The sequence below is a fragment of the Rhinolophus ferrumequinum genome, chromosome 5 (genome assembly GCF_004115265.2).
Source record: "Rhinolophus ferrumequinum isolate MPI-CBG mRhiFer1 chromosome 5, mRhiFer1_v1.p, whole genome shotgun sequence".
Classification (NCBI taxonomy): Eukaryota; Metazoa; Chordata; class Mammalia; order Chiroptera; family Rhinolophidae; genus Rhinolophus; species Rhinolophus ferrumequinum.
This window is the reverse complement of record NC_046288.1, coordinates 13,389,173-13,401,772: the sequence shown is the minus strand read 5'-3', so window position 1 is coordinate 13,401,772 and position 12,600 is coordinate 13,389,173. Positions and strand designations below refer to the sequence as shown.

Here is a 12,600-nt window from a genome sequence, read left to right as displayed (position 1 = left end):
CTATTTAACCTCTAAAACTCATCTTTGGGAAACCATCCCTCATACTCCCAGGAGAATTAACCATGCTTTTTCTACTTTCTACCATCGTCTTTGTTCAGATGCTATTACATTAATATGTAAATAAATAAATCTCCCCCAGTTTGACTGAGTTCTATGTGAAACTGCATTTGACTTATACCTGAATTCTCCACGTTTAGTAAGTATCAAAAGAATGAATTAATTTACAAATTTGAGATCTTCCAGAATTCATTTATTAATATAATAACATTTACTAAGTGCTTACTGTTCTAGGTATGTGATATATTTTAACTCGCTTACTGCTTCCCGTAACCCTACTGATGAAGGTCCCCATTTTGCAGATGTGGAGGCAGAGAAATTTAAAATTTCTATTATCGCCCAAGGTCAGAGCTCCTAAGAACCAGAATTTGACCCTAGGCAGTCTGGCTCCATGCTCACAGCCTCCCCCAGACACAGGCTCTGTACCAGACTCTCTGAGGTCCAGAGAACAGGTTCCCGTTCTTGCCCATAAAGATGACACATGGAATCTACTTTTCTTCCTTCTTCACATTAATCGTGGGGAATGGTCGCCTGAAGGACCGATGAGGGCGGGATCCTGTCTGCCGGGTTCACCCTGGATACACACAGGGCCTGTCATTAAAAAGGAAGCTCAACACATATTTGTTGAATGATCAAAAATCATTTCTATTTAGCTTTAAAATGATTGGAATTTTTCTTTACATATAATAGCACCAGGCACTGTTCAAAGTATTATACATATATTATTTTACCTTCAAAACAACTATATGAGGAAGGTATTCTTTTTTAGCCCTATTTTACAGAGGAGGAAACTGAGGCACTGTGATGTTCAATAACTTGCCCAAGATTACATTGGGCCAGGATTCAAACTCAGTCAGTCTGACTCTAAAGTCCTATAGTTATAACAAATAACCTGTTACAACAAATAAGGCCAAACTGGGTGTTAACACAACAGAAATATATTCTCTCACAGTTCTAGAAGCTAGAATTCTGATATCAAGGGGTTGGCAGGGCCGTGCTCTCTCCAAAGCCACTAGAGAGTCCTTCCCAGACGTTGCCAGCTTCTGGTAGTCCGAGGCATTCCATGGTACACAGCAGCAGCAGTCCAACCTCTGCCTCCACCGTTGCATGGCCATCTTCCTTCTGTGTCTGTGTACCTCTGTCTTCACATATGCTCTCCCTGAGTGTGTCCAAACTTCTCCTCTTATAAAACACCAGTCATAATGGATTAAGGGCCTACCCTACTCTAGTATGACCTCATCTGGACTTGATGACATCTTCAAAGACCCTTTTCCAAATAAAGTCACATTCACAGGTACCAGGGGTTAGGACTCCGTGGTGTCTTTTCTGAGGACACGATTCAATGCACAACAGATAGCCTATATAAAACTGACTCCAAAGATATAGGGAACTGACTCAGTTTCCCTAATCACTTATCCTCTTTGATTGATACAAGATCTGTCAGTTCTTAAAGCACTCTTCTGAATAAGGGAAAGATTAAAGATTTGAGATTCAAGGGTTTCTTTACATACAAGGTAAAGAGAACACAACCAAAATATAAACTTACTTAAGTAAAAGAGAAACTTTCTTTATCATTAAAAATGTGTTCCCCTGGGGCCGGCCGGGTGGCTCAGGCGGTTAGAGCCAGTTAGTATCTCAAAAATATTTAAAGGAAAATGCTCATAATCTACTTACCTTCCCACTCTCTTAATTTATTATACACCTCCATTTCTTCCATTTGAGGCAATATCTTTGAATTTTGACCAATGAACAATAATTAAACAATATTCTTTAATAGTGATCTATAATCATTTGCTATTTTGTTTTTAAAACTCTTAATAGAAGTGCCCATTTCTTTTGAAAGCTAATGATTATTTGGGGTCCACAGCTAATGATTTAAGATTACATGCAACCCTCAAATTTTGATTAACAAAAATTAGCCTTCAAGGAAAAATGTAAATGAAGTACACAATTATTCAAGAAAATGGATGTGTTTCAAATTTCTCCCATTGATAGCTTCCCTATTCTTCCAGAGTCTAGTGTCAAACTTATACGTTCAGGCTACATCAATAGAGCTTTGTTCATCTGGTAATCAAGAGAAATATATTCACCACACACCGGCAGCCTGATTTTCTCTGTATGCTAGGAAAACAACCAGTAATTTCCAAAACAGGCTAATTCAGAATTTAAGCCCTTTAAATAGACTTGGGAAAATTCTCTGACCTGAACAACTGTTAACCAACCTACTACTCAGGAAATATTCTTTGAAATGGTTTTCTTGGATAACATCACTGATAAATAAATACATTTTGCTAGCATCATGTGGATGGCAAAAAGGACCACATAAGTTGACTTAACTCATTTTAAACATTAAAATATAGCATTCAGGTCGGGATGCACTGTAGGGAAAAGGTACTCAAAGCAAACATAGTAGGGAAAATGGTACTTCCTCAAATCAAATCTTTGACCTGAAATTTGATCTGCTTTCTTGTATTCCATCAATTATCCTGACTCAAATAGAAATGGAAGTAGTAACAGGTTATTCCAGAGGACAGTTCCATTATTTTGGAAGAAACAAATAACCCATATTTTTTTAAAATATAAATCAGCCTTCCTCTAGAAAAAGATCATTATTAACAGGGAATAATATAGCAAGTAAAATCCTGTTTTAGTACTATACCACATTACAGTGCAATTTTCAGGCTAATATATTTACAGAGCATTTTGAGACCACCAGTTGCTCACCTCTGGGGACTAGAGCTTATCCTCTGTAATCATACCGAGCATATCCTCAGGACAGAATGTGCAATGATTAGAGAACAAACTGATTTTTTCCTAAAGAAAAACATCACAACCCCAGTTACATCCTTTAAAAGTATATTATCACCCTACAGAATGTAGAAATTTTCTTTGTTTCAAAAAGCAATCAGAAACAAAAAAACACACAAAGCCACTACAATTACAAGCAAATACAGTTTGTGCTTCTGACATGAGCTTGCTCACACTGGTTGGTCCTTAGACACCCTCTACCCTCCTGGGGAATTCCCGATTTTGCAATCTAGCAGCTCTTGTGTCTTCGGGAAATAACCAATTTGGGGGAGGGGGTAGGGAGTTTGCATTCACATCCACTGAGTGCCTTCCTCAATATCAAGTTCTGTCCTCGTAATCTGTATTCAGACCAATCCTATCACCTGCTCGAGCTGTGTGCCCTGGGACAAACTTGGTGAGCCTCAACTTCCCCACCAGTATTTGAGGATAATTAATTACAGCAGCTACCTTACACAGGTGAAGGGCCAAATGATATCCTCCATAGAATGTCTTTGTCACAGTGACCACTGTCTAACAGTACGAGCTCAATAAACATTAACCCTTATAATTTCTATAGGATCCTCCGACAGGATCAAATCCCAATATATAGGTCTTCCAAACCTATCAAACTATGATCTGAGGCATCAAACACACTGAGGAACTGTCTTCCACATTTTCTGAAGATAATAAAAGAGGAGGGCAGAGGTAACAATAAAAACCAAGACTATGTAGTCTAACATAAAGCATTAAAAACTTACTACCAATCACAGATATCACCCCTTCAGCCTTTCCTAAAAGAATTATCTTTTAAAATGTTTTAATCCTAAATAGTATGTAGGTTATTGATCAAGGACTATCTTCTATAGCACAATAACAACGTGGAGTTTATCTAGATGTGTCGTCAACCTGCTAACCATTTCAACAACTGGAAATCAAGAAAGTAAATATCTTGATCACTATATAGCATGCATTTTCACACATTATCACCTCCCAACCTGGTAGGTATCATTCTAGATATTTCACAGATGAAGAAACTGTGGCTCAGGAAGGGCAACCACCTATCCCACGGCATGGCCTAGATCTAAAATCTATGTTCTCTTTAGAACAACATGAACAAGGCAAAAGAAAGGTTAGGCCACCTAATTGCTTTCTTCTGAGGGTACATTCAACAAAACAGATAGGAAAGGTACCAGTTTTTGAGGACATCCCCAATGAAGACAAATTTTTCACCAAATGATTTCATCTCCAAAGCAGAACTTAGTAGTAGACACAGCCAAAAACACGCCCCACATAGAGCATACCCAATCCACAATTTTATACTTGTCTGGATCCGTGTTCATTTCACACAAAAGAAAGCTTTTGAAAAGACAGGAACCTAGTATCAGATTCAGGTGAGTGGCACCTATACCTCCCCCAGCTATTGGGGTCTGTGCCCTCTCCACCCCTCAGAGATTGCTCTGAGGTTAGGACATGCCTGGAGCAGCTTCGGTCCAATACAAAATCAGGTTCTAAACGGACAACAAGGCAAGACTCTTTGGGTCATAATACCTGGGCTCATGAGGACACAAGACCACTTCTCTCTCTCCTTTTCTTTCTTTTTTTTTTAGATTACACTCTATTGTGGTAAAACACATATAACAAAATTTATCATTTTTACCATTTTTATGTGTATATTTCTGTGCCATTAAAGTACATTCACACTGTCGGGCAACCATCACCACCATTCATCTTCAGAACTTTTTCATCTTCCCAAACTGACACACTGGACCCCTTACACAATAACTCCCACTACCCCCACCCCCCAGCCCCTGGGAACCACCATTCTATTTTCTGTTGCTATGACTTTGACTATTCTAGGGACCATAAGGACATTCATACAATATTTGTCCTTTTGTGACTGGCTTCTTTCACCAAGGATAATGCCAGTTCTCTTTTGCTCCAAGTCGGTCTCTTTGAAGAAACACCCTGAAAAGCACGTCCTCTAGAAGAAATAAAAATGAACATGTGAGAATTGTTTTTACCCCTTTTACTCATTCCTAAAAGAATATAAAAACACTAAGGATGGTTGAGGAGCAAGAAGAGTGAGAAAGCCAGCAAAATCATCCATAATCCCACCATGAAACCACTCCATTTTCATTTCTACTCATTCTTTCCTAATCGTTTGCTGTATGCAAATTAAATTTGTATAATTACATCACATTGGATATCCTCCTTCTTTAACTTAACCATCTAGCAAAATGATGTATCGCCAAGCATTTCAAAAATTAACTGTCATGGTCAACACTAAGGAAAAATAAATGTGCTTTCATGAAAACTTGTAGCCACCAAGCTCTCTTATGGTAGAAATAAGATAAAATTGCCTGAAGCTTCACTCTGATATAAGGAAACTGTTCTTGGCAAGACACTTTCATATTGTTTAATAGTTGGTGCAGAAAGAAGACAACAACTTCACAAACTTTCATACAAAATCATTTAAATGTTAAGTAAAAATGTACATAAACCCCAAATGTAGCCATCCATCCTACTAGTATATCTCTCAGTAGAAAACAGCATAGCAACATCTAATGAAAATCCTGTTTCATTTACAGGAAATAAAAATAATAATGCCACAAATCAACATTCTCCCCAGTTTTGTTTGGGGTTTTTTTTTTTAATTGATTTTTCTTGCAATCCACATGTTCTCAGTACTAAAAGGGGGAAAAATAAAATTCAATAAAACTCCACGTCTTATTTTTGTTTCTTATTTTTATTTCTGGCTTGTAAATATATGTATAACAGCAGGATCTAGTACCAGTAAAGGAAAATGATTTAAGCTGAAATAAAACTCAAGCCAGCAGGAGATGGCTCTGATCGGGAGACAATTATATGTAAGCTGATGGAATCCAAGGCTTCCTTTATTTATTTTAGTAGAAATAACCTCAAGTCCTAGAAAAAAAAAGACATTTTTAGAAAACGACACTGACCCAGTTGCTAAGTCTCATGAATAAGAGCAGCGAGTGTTACTTTCGTTGCACCACTGCCCGTACATTTTCTGATCTAATCATTGGAATACATTTAATTTGAATACGGAAGGTTTTTCCCCCTGATTTTGGGATACTAGATAATTGATATCATAGAGATCCTGTCCACAGTAATGTTATCCATCATATCCACTGTTCATACTAAATTTCCTGTCTCATTTAGGGAGAGCACAAACGCCATGAAAACAGAGCAGCCTGACAAGAGGAACCCAAAAGGACCAATCACCCTGAATGGAAAGTCTAAGTGCCCAGAACTAGAAGGGACAGTAAGCCCAAATTCTCCCTTGCACTCAGGGCCTGGTTTCCTCCCTGGGTGGACTGTTTCTGGGTTGTTCCATTTATAGCTGCAGCTTCTTTTAAGCCTCTTCTCAGTGAAGACCCCCTTGCGTCTTTCTGGAAATTGCCACAAGCACAAAAAAATCAGCAGCACATGATAGGGGCCTCCTTTTATACCTGATAACTGAGCCAAATGCTCTTTTAACTCGCAATTATTCTACCTATATAAATAGTCTTTTCAAAAAGACTCATCCAGGGCTCTCCTTCAAATGCAAATCTTCCGTGAGCTTGCCCCACCGTGTCCCTTCACGGTTTGCTGTGCCACACTAGAACCATAATGATTATCAGAGAAGGAAACTCTTCAAAAAGACAGACCCAGCTCGGACTTCAGGAAGGACCAAAACGAAACATACCTCAACCAAAAGGAAATCTGAAAGTCACAATTTTTAGGTCGGGATTAAGATTCCAAACTGTCCGCAAAAACCCAGTGTGGTGTAACCACGTCCGACAGACCCCAAGTTTATTTTCTCATATCTAATGCTCACCTGTAGCAACTCCTGCAGGTCAGTTCCCTCTCCCTGCTTCTACTTAGGGTCAGCTGACATCCAAGGCAATGTCTAAATACCCAAAAGAAGATAGGACGAAGTCATAATTGGAACAACTCAAGTCAGAAACCACTCTCTGGTAAATTGATTGAGGCAAACGCATAAAACGGCTTGAGTGCCATGTGACATTACAACCAGCTCTTTCCTGAATGCAGCAAATAAGCAGTGACCTCCGGGACTCTAAATGCCATTTACGGTTGGACCCAAGTCAGTGGGACTGACCAGCTAGGCACAAGGCATAAGAGAGACATGAGAAATCCTGTCTCCACCGAAGATCCCACATCCTCTATAATGATCAGAAAGCCACTGAAGGGTGAGCAGAAGGTAAGGAGTGGAGAAGTCTCCATCAACGTAATCACTCTTTCAGGTGTACACAAAGCAGTACCCTAAGAGCTGGGTGTCCACGGTGTGCACCAAGAAACACAAGTTCTGGGAAGACTATGCAAAATGGGCCCACAAACAACGCTGGATTAAATGAAGTGAATTATTTTCTTTTCAGCAGGACTTCTTGAATATGTGACTGGGAAGAGAAGATGAACTTGATGGCAGAAACCTTTATTCACAAGATATTTCCAGTCTCTCGGGCTTCAGTGAACACACTTTGCTTTAGAGGCCATGGAAATAAGAGCTGAGGTCTGAATAAGCAGGCACAGTTGTAAGATGACATCAACCCATCGTTCAGAACTACAGGAGCAGTACGGCTCCTTGAAGAGACGTTTTAAAATGAGGCCTTTTGCACCATTCTCTTAGCCGGCAATTGCTCCTCTCCACGTCATGATCTTGAAATTGCCATCGCTTACTGTCACTCAGGACGCAACTTAATAGTCACCTACGCAGACCATTTAATCTAAAGGAGCCCATTAGGCATTTCACATCACATCACCCATCTCTATTTTCTTCACAGCACCTCCCCCCAAGACAGCAGAGGGTGTTTTACTCATTGCCATATCCATAGGGCCTACTGGCCCCATAGTAGGAGCTGAGTAAGTATATGCAGAATGAATTAGTAAATGAAGTATTCCAGCTATACTTCCCTCTGGCTTGGAGAAATGATTAGGTAAACATCTGGTTACATTTAATTTCAGTTCCATATGATTTATTATTTCAAATAAAGAGGCCATGCTCACGTTACAGTTGCTAACTTAAATGGCATCTGCATTTCCTTTGGACACATATTTTCAGACTGAGCCACTACAAAACAACAAACTACATATTTTTGAGTCTTTCCAGAAACAATAGTGGATTTAAAGTAAGCTCCTCCCCTTGACCTTTCTACAATTTGGACACAAAACCACAAAGTTAACTGGCTCTTACGTTAACCAAACTCATACCGACCTCATTAAAATCCTGCTATAAGACCATATCATCATAAATGGGGATCGACTCTCGGAAAAACTGGCTGCTCAAAATGTCCTGGGGCATATTTATTAAAGCCTCCAACGATAAAATTCCATTTCATTTATATATTCTTTGACAGATGCTTATGGAGCATCCAGGACTCCTTAAGCACTGGGAACACAGATGGAGAAGCAACAGTGCCCTCCCTCCAGAGGCTTACAGACTAGAAGAGAAGCCAGGAAAGTAAAGGGTCACAACGCATAGTGACCACAGAGATGCGACATGAGGCGCTCACGGTGGGAGCAAGGAGAACCCGCTGCCCTGTGAGGATGTGCCCAGTCGTGTTCCAACTGTGGGCCCCAGATCAGCAGTGTCGCCTGGGAAATGATCAGAAGTGCACACTTTCATCAGGCCACACCACAGACACACGGAATCAGACATTCTGAAGGTGGGGCCAGCAATGTGTGTTTTAACAAGCCCTCGGATCATTCTGACACACACTGAGGTGGATGATGATTAAGCTACTTCCTGAAGGAGGATCAAAAGTCGACCAGGTAAAGAACAGAAAGTAAATATGGTTGCAGGCGAAGAGAACAGAGGAGAAAAGGTTTCCTCGGAAGGCCAGAGAAACGTTGGCATGTGGTAAGAACAGAGTGGCTCAAGCTCAGAGCATGAGGTAGAGGACAGCAGGTCATGAAGCACGTCAGGGGCTGGGATTTCATCCTCACTGCAGTGAGGAGCCCCTGGAGGGTTGGGATGGACATGCCCAGGCCTGCAGAAGATTTCAGAAGATCGCCTTGGAGGCACTGTAGAGAACAAACACAGAGGCCACGGAGGAGGCAGCTGTAGACTCCTAGATGTGAGGTGATAGTGGTGAGAAGGAAAATGGGGGTACACTGTCAGAAACAGCAGGGGTCCAAAAGGGAGCTGGGAGTCAGGGGTGCCTTACACAGCCACAAATATGGGGGTACCAGGTGCACTGTGGGACAGACTGACCATCTCTTTCCCTGGCACACCCCCTATACTCAACCCAGGCAAGTGCTGCTCTGGGAAACACTGAGTACTTCTCCTTCTGGTAGCACACATCCCATTTTATCATAGTTAGTTCTTTAGCTATCAGTCTTTCCCGACAGACTGACAGCTTCCAGCAGGTAGAGGCAATGGCCATCCTGGTCAGTTTCCACATGCAGCCTTTGGAACAACGCCCAGCACTTGGAAAGCCAAATGAATGAATGGAGCTGGAAGGCCACTGAGAGGCCACTGCTCTCATTCAGGAGAGAGATGACTGTGTCGTGGGGAAGGAATTAGAAAGCTATAACAACTGAACGTCTTAATTTTTCTCTAGTCTGTGGATACCATTCAAATCATTGAATCTTTACAAGTCAATCATGTTCTGAAAATTCAACAATAAAAGTGATCTGTTGAGTGGAATCCATGAGCTCAACTTCCCATGGAAAATCAGCAAGAACCATGGTTTGAGTGCTTTTGCAAGTGAATGCAAGACACAGTTGTATGCCCCCTAAGAGAGATTGCCACCTCATTGAGGTAAGTTTGCTTTCTTTTGTTCTCAGGACAGCTCTGCAAAGCCTGGAAGTAGACGATGGAGACATTTCAAATCCCACTGACACAGGCTATGTCTTTGCTTTGATTTTTAGAAATGATTTCAAGCAGGCAGAATGTTGTGACCCAATTAGAGCATTTTGGAAGCAGCAGGCACCTAAGTTGGGGGTGGAGCTGGTGGGCGTAGAAGGAAGTTTCTAAGCAAGCACTACCACCTGCCTCTCAATCCTGCCCGGAATTTTAAAGAGAAGGGAGCTGTGACAATCAGGAAGTCATGCAACATCTCCCCTGACCTGCTTCCTGTTTTCTCACCGTTCCCAAAATAGACAGAGCTAAGGAAAATCATAAATATATTTCTTAGCCCTCTAGGGGGAGGTTCATTAAGGCCATAAATTTGGGTCCATGAGGGAAAAAAAAGGATGAAAGGCAAAGCTATCGACCGTCTTAGAATCCTGAGGTGAAAACAGTGGAAAATAAAACCCACAGACAAAAAGGAACCACAGAAACCTGAGAACCACAGAAAACCACAGAAAAACTGAGGCCAGTTCTCACACCAAAGCTTACTGCAAGATGGCGCCACAAGCTCAGCTGCCCCGGATTCTCCCCACTCAGGCTCTTTAGAGTCAAAAGTTAAAGTTTTTCCTTAAAATGAAAAATAGTAATAACTGTTAAGGTGTATCCTCATGCCAAGTCTAGTTCGTGTGTCATATGTTAAGTCATGACATCCTCATGACAACCGTATTATATGGGCACCATTAGTATTCCTGTATGGATGGGGAAACAGGCACTGTGGATTCTGTTGCCCAAGTAAAATTCCATTGTCCACAGCCACACCACTATGAAATTGCAGAGCAGTACTGGAACCCCAAGAGTCTGGCTATTCACTACCAAATCCCCATTCTCTCCGCAGAGGGCTGCCCTCTGCATGCACTGGAGGGGGCTAAGTAGCACCCATGGCCTCTGCTCACTAAACACCAGTAGTTCTCGCCCCACAGTCATGACAATCAGAAATGTCTCCAGATATTGCCGAATGTTCCCTGGAGGGCAAAAATGGCCACTGCTATAGTGATTTGAAAGACCGAATCTCTAGGTCTTTTATAGAAACAGTGGCAAAGACTAGGTGTTGAGTAGAATAAACCGGCTACATCAGTCCTATTGACGGGAGGAAAAATGGAAAAGGAGACAGCTGAAAAGTTTTTTCTAGTAGGGTTTCAAACTAGGAGTAAGGCATTCCTACTCCAGCGGCCTGAGGCCGGCCCCCCTTCTCTCCATTCCCTCAGAACCTCACACACATGCCTCTGCTACAGCACCTTATAACCAATGCTGTGCTACATTCCTCTCTGTCTTCCTGAACTTCACACGGTGCCTGGCACAAAGTATGTGCTCAATAAACATTTGCTGAACAAAGGCATGAATAAATGAAGCAGAGGTTTCTGGGTGTCACCAAATGAATGCATCTCTGTCTTCAATAGGGATCTGGAAAAGGTATAAATAAATAAAACTTGGTTCTTGGGGAGGATAAGAGGTTCAGATCAGATCACTAGAAGAATCTGAGGTTCAATCAGTGCTTCTCAAAGTATATATACCCCTGAATTCACTGTGGGTCCATACCATGTGTGTTATGTTCAGAAATTTAGTTGTATTAGTTCACTAAGGAACAACTCAATTTGAGAAACCTAACTCATGATAAGGAAATACTAATTTATTCACTTCCACCAATAAACAGTACTTCCTGGCAAATTGGGATACTCAGTGTGGCAGGTCCCCTGACTCTCTTTTGCCCAGGACAAAAGTCTACTTTGGAAACCAAAGGAAGACCAGAAGAGAAGAACAGAGCCAGCACCCAGAGCGTGCCGGGTGGTCCCAACGAGAGGCCCCATTATCCAAACCCACCACTCTAGCAGCCGGAAATCTCAAGTCAGCCATGAAGCTGCTGGAGAAGTCCAGAAATCATCACCTTGCCTTTTCCCAGTCATCAGAAACCTCTGTCATCCCAACAGTGCCTCACGATTGGCACGTAACAACCAATCAGTTTCTATTTACAATAAAAACATTTTAGACTGGAATCTTCCCAGAAAGATTCAACACAGCAACCCCTAGTTTGAGACATATTTAGCAATTATATTTGCATTTTCCTACTACTCAATTTGCGTTCACATGAAAGAAACACACATTTTGAAAATGGATGAAAGGTGAATTTTTACCTTCTCCCACAAATGCTGAATTTAGGAAGGTTTCATGGTGTGGTGGAAAGAACACTGGCTTTGTTTAGGCCTGAGCAAGTCCTTTAACTTTTCTGAGCCAAGCTTTCCTCACCTATAAAAGGGGAAGGAAGAAGGAGGTAGCCCAAAAGACTAAATGAAATGTTTCCTGGATAGCACCAGGTCAAGTTGGCCCTTAACAAATAAATGTTATTGCTTTTTCCTGTCAGTCCCTCAGCAACTCATGGACTCTTCTGTACTGACTACAGTTCCAGGGCAAGCATCATTATTTACTGTGCAGCCTTTAGTAAAAAGGACCTCAGTTTCCTTATCTCTAAAATGGGAACAGCACCACAGTGTTTTGTAAGAATTAAACAGAGTAACAGTTATCAAGCTCCTAGTACGAAATAAGAGCTCCACAATAACCTTAACAATATATTATTATTATGACCAGTGAGATCCAGGTATCACTAAGCACAGATTTTTACCGCATTATCTGTAATACGTGATATTGTTAAGCTACTATTTAAAACTCAGAAATAATATGGGTTTTGCAATTCCATGAGAAAATTATTAAGCTCCCTCTAGAGACTCATTGAGGCTCACCCTGGAGGGTATGATACTGCACAGGTCCAAAGCAAGCTGACTATTACACAACCCTTGGTTCTATGGCTTTGACTCCATCAGCATTTCCTAGAATCACTAACCCCCAATTGCTACAGTGTGCTGTTTTGACAGAAAGAGGCCTGCATGCAA

General features: G+C 41.3%; 1 protein-coding gene across 18 annotated transcripts in view; it reads right to left on the bottom strand.

Moving 5' to 3' along the window:
• APBB2 (amyloid beta precursor protein binding family B member 2) overlaps positions 1-12,600 on the bottom strand; it is a 339,655-nt gene that overhangs the window by 319,334 nt on the left and 7,721 nt on the right. The window contains exon 2 of one of the 18 annotated variants that reach the window (XM_033105672.1): positions 6,686-6,757. The exons of the other annotated variants lie outside the window; for them this stretch is intronic. The gene's annotated coding sequence lies outside the window, so the exon portion shown is untranslated. The remainder of the gene's footprint in view (positions 1-6,685; positions 6,758-12,600) is intronic. 18 annotated transcript variants of the gene reach the window in all.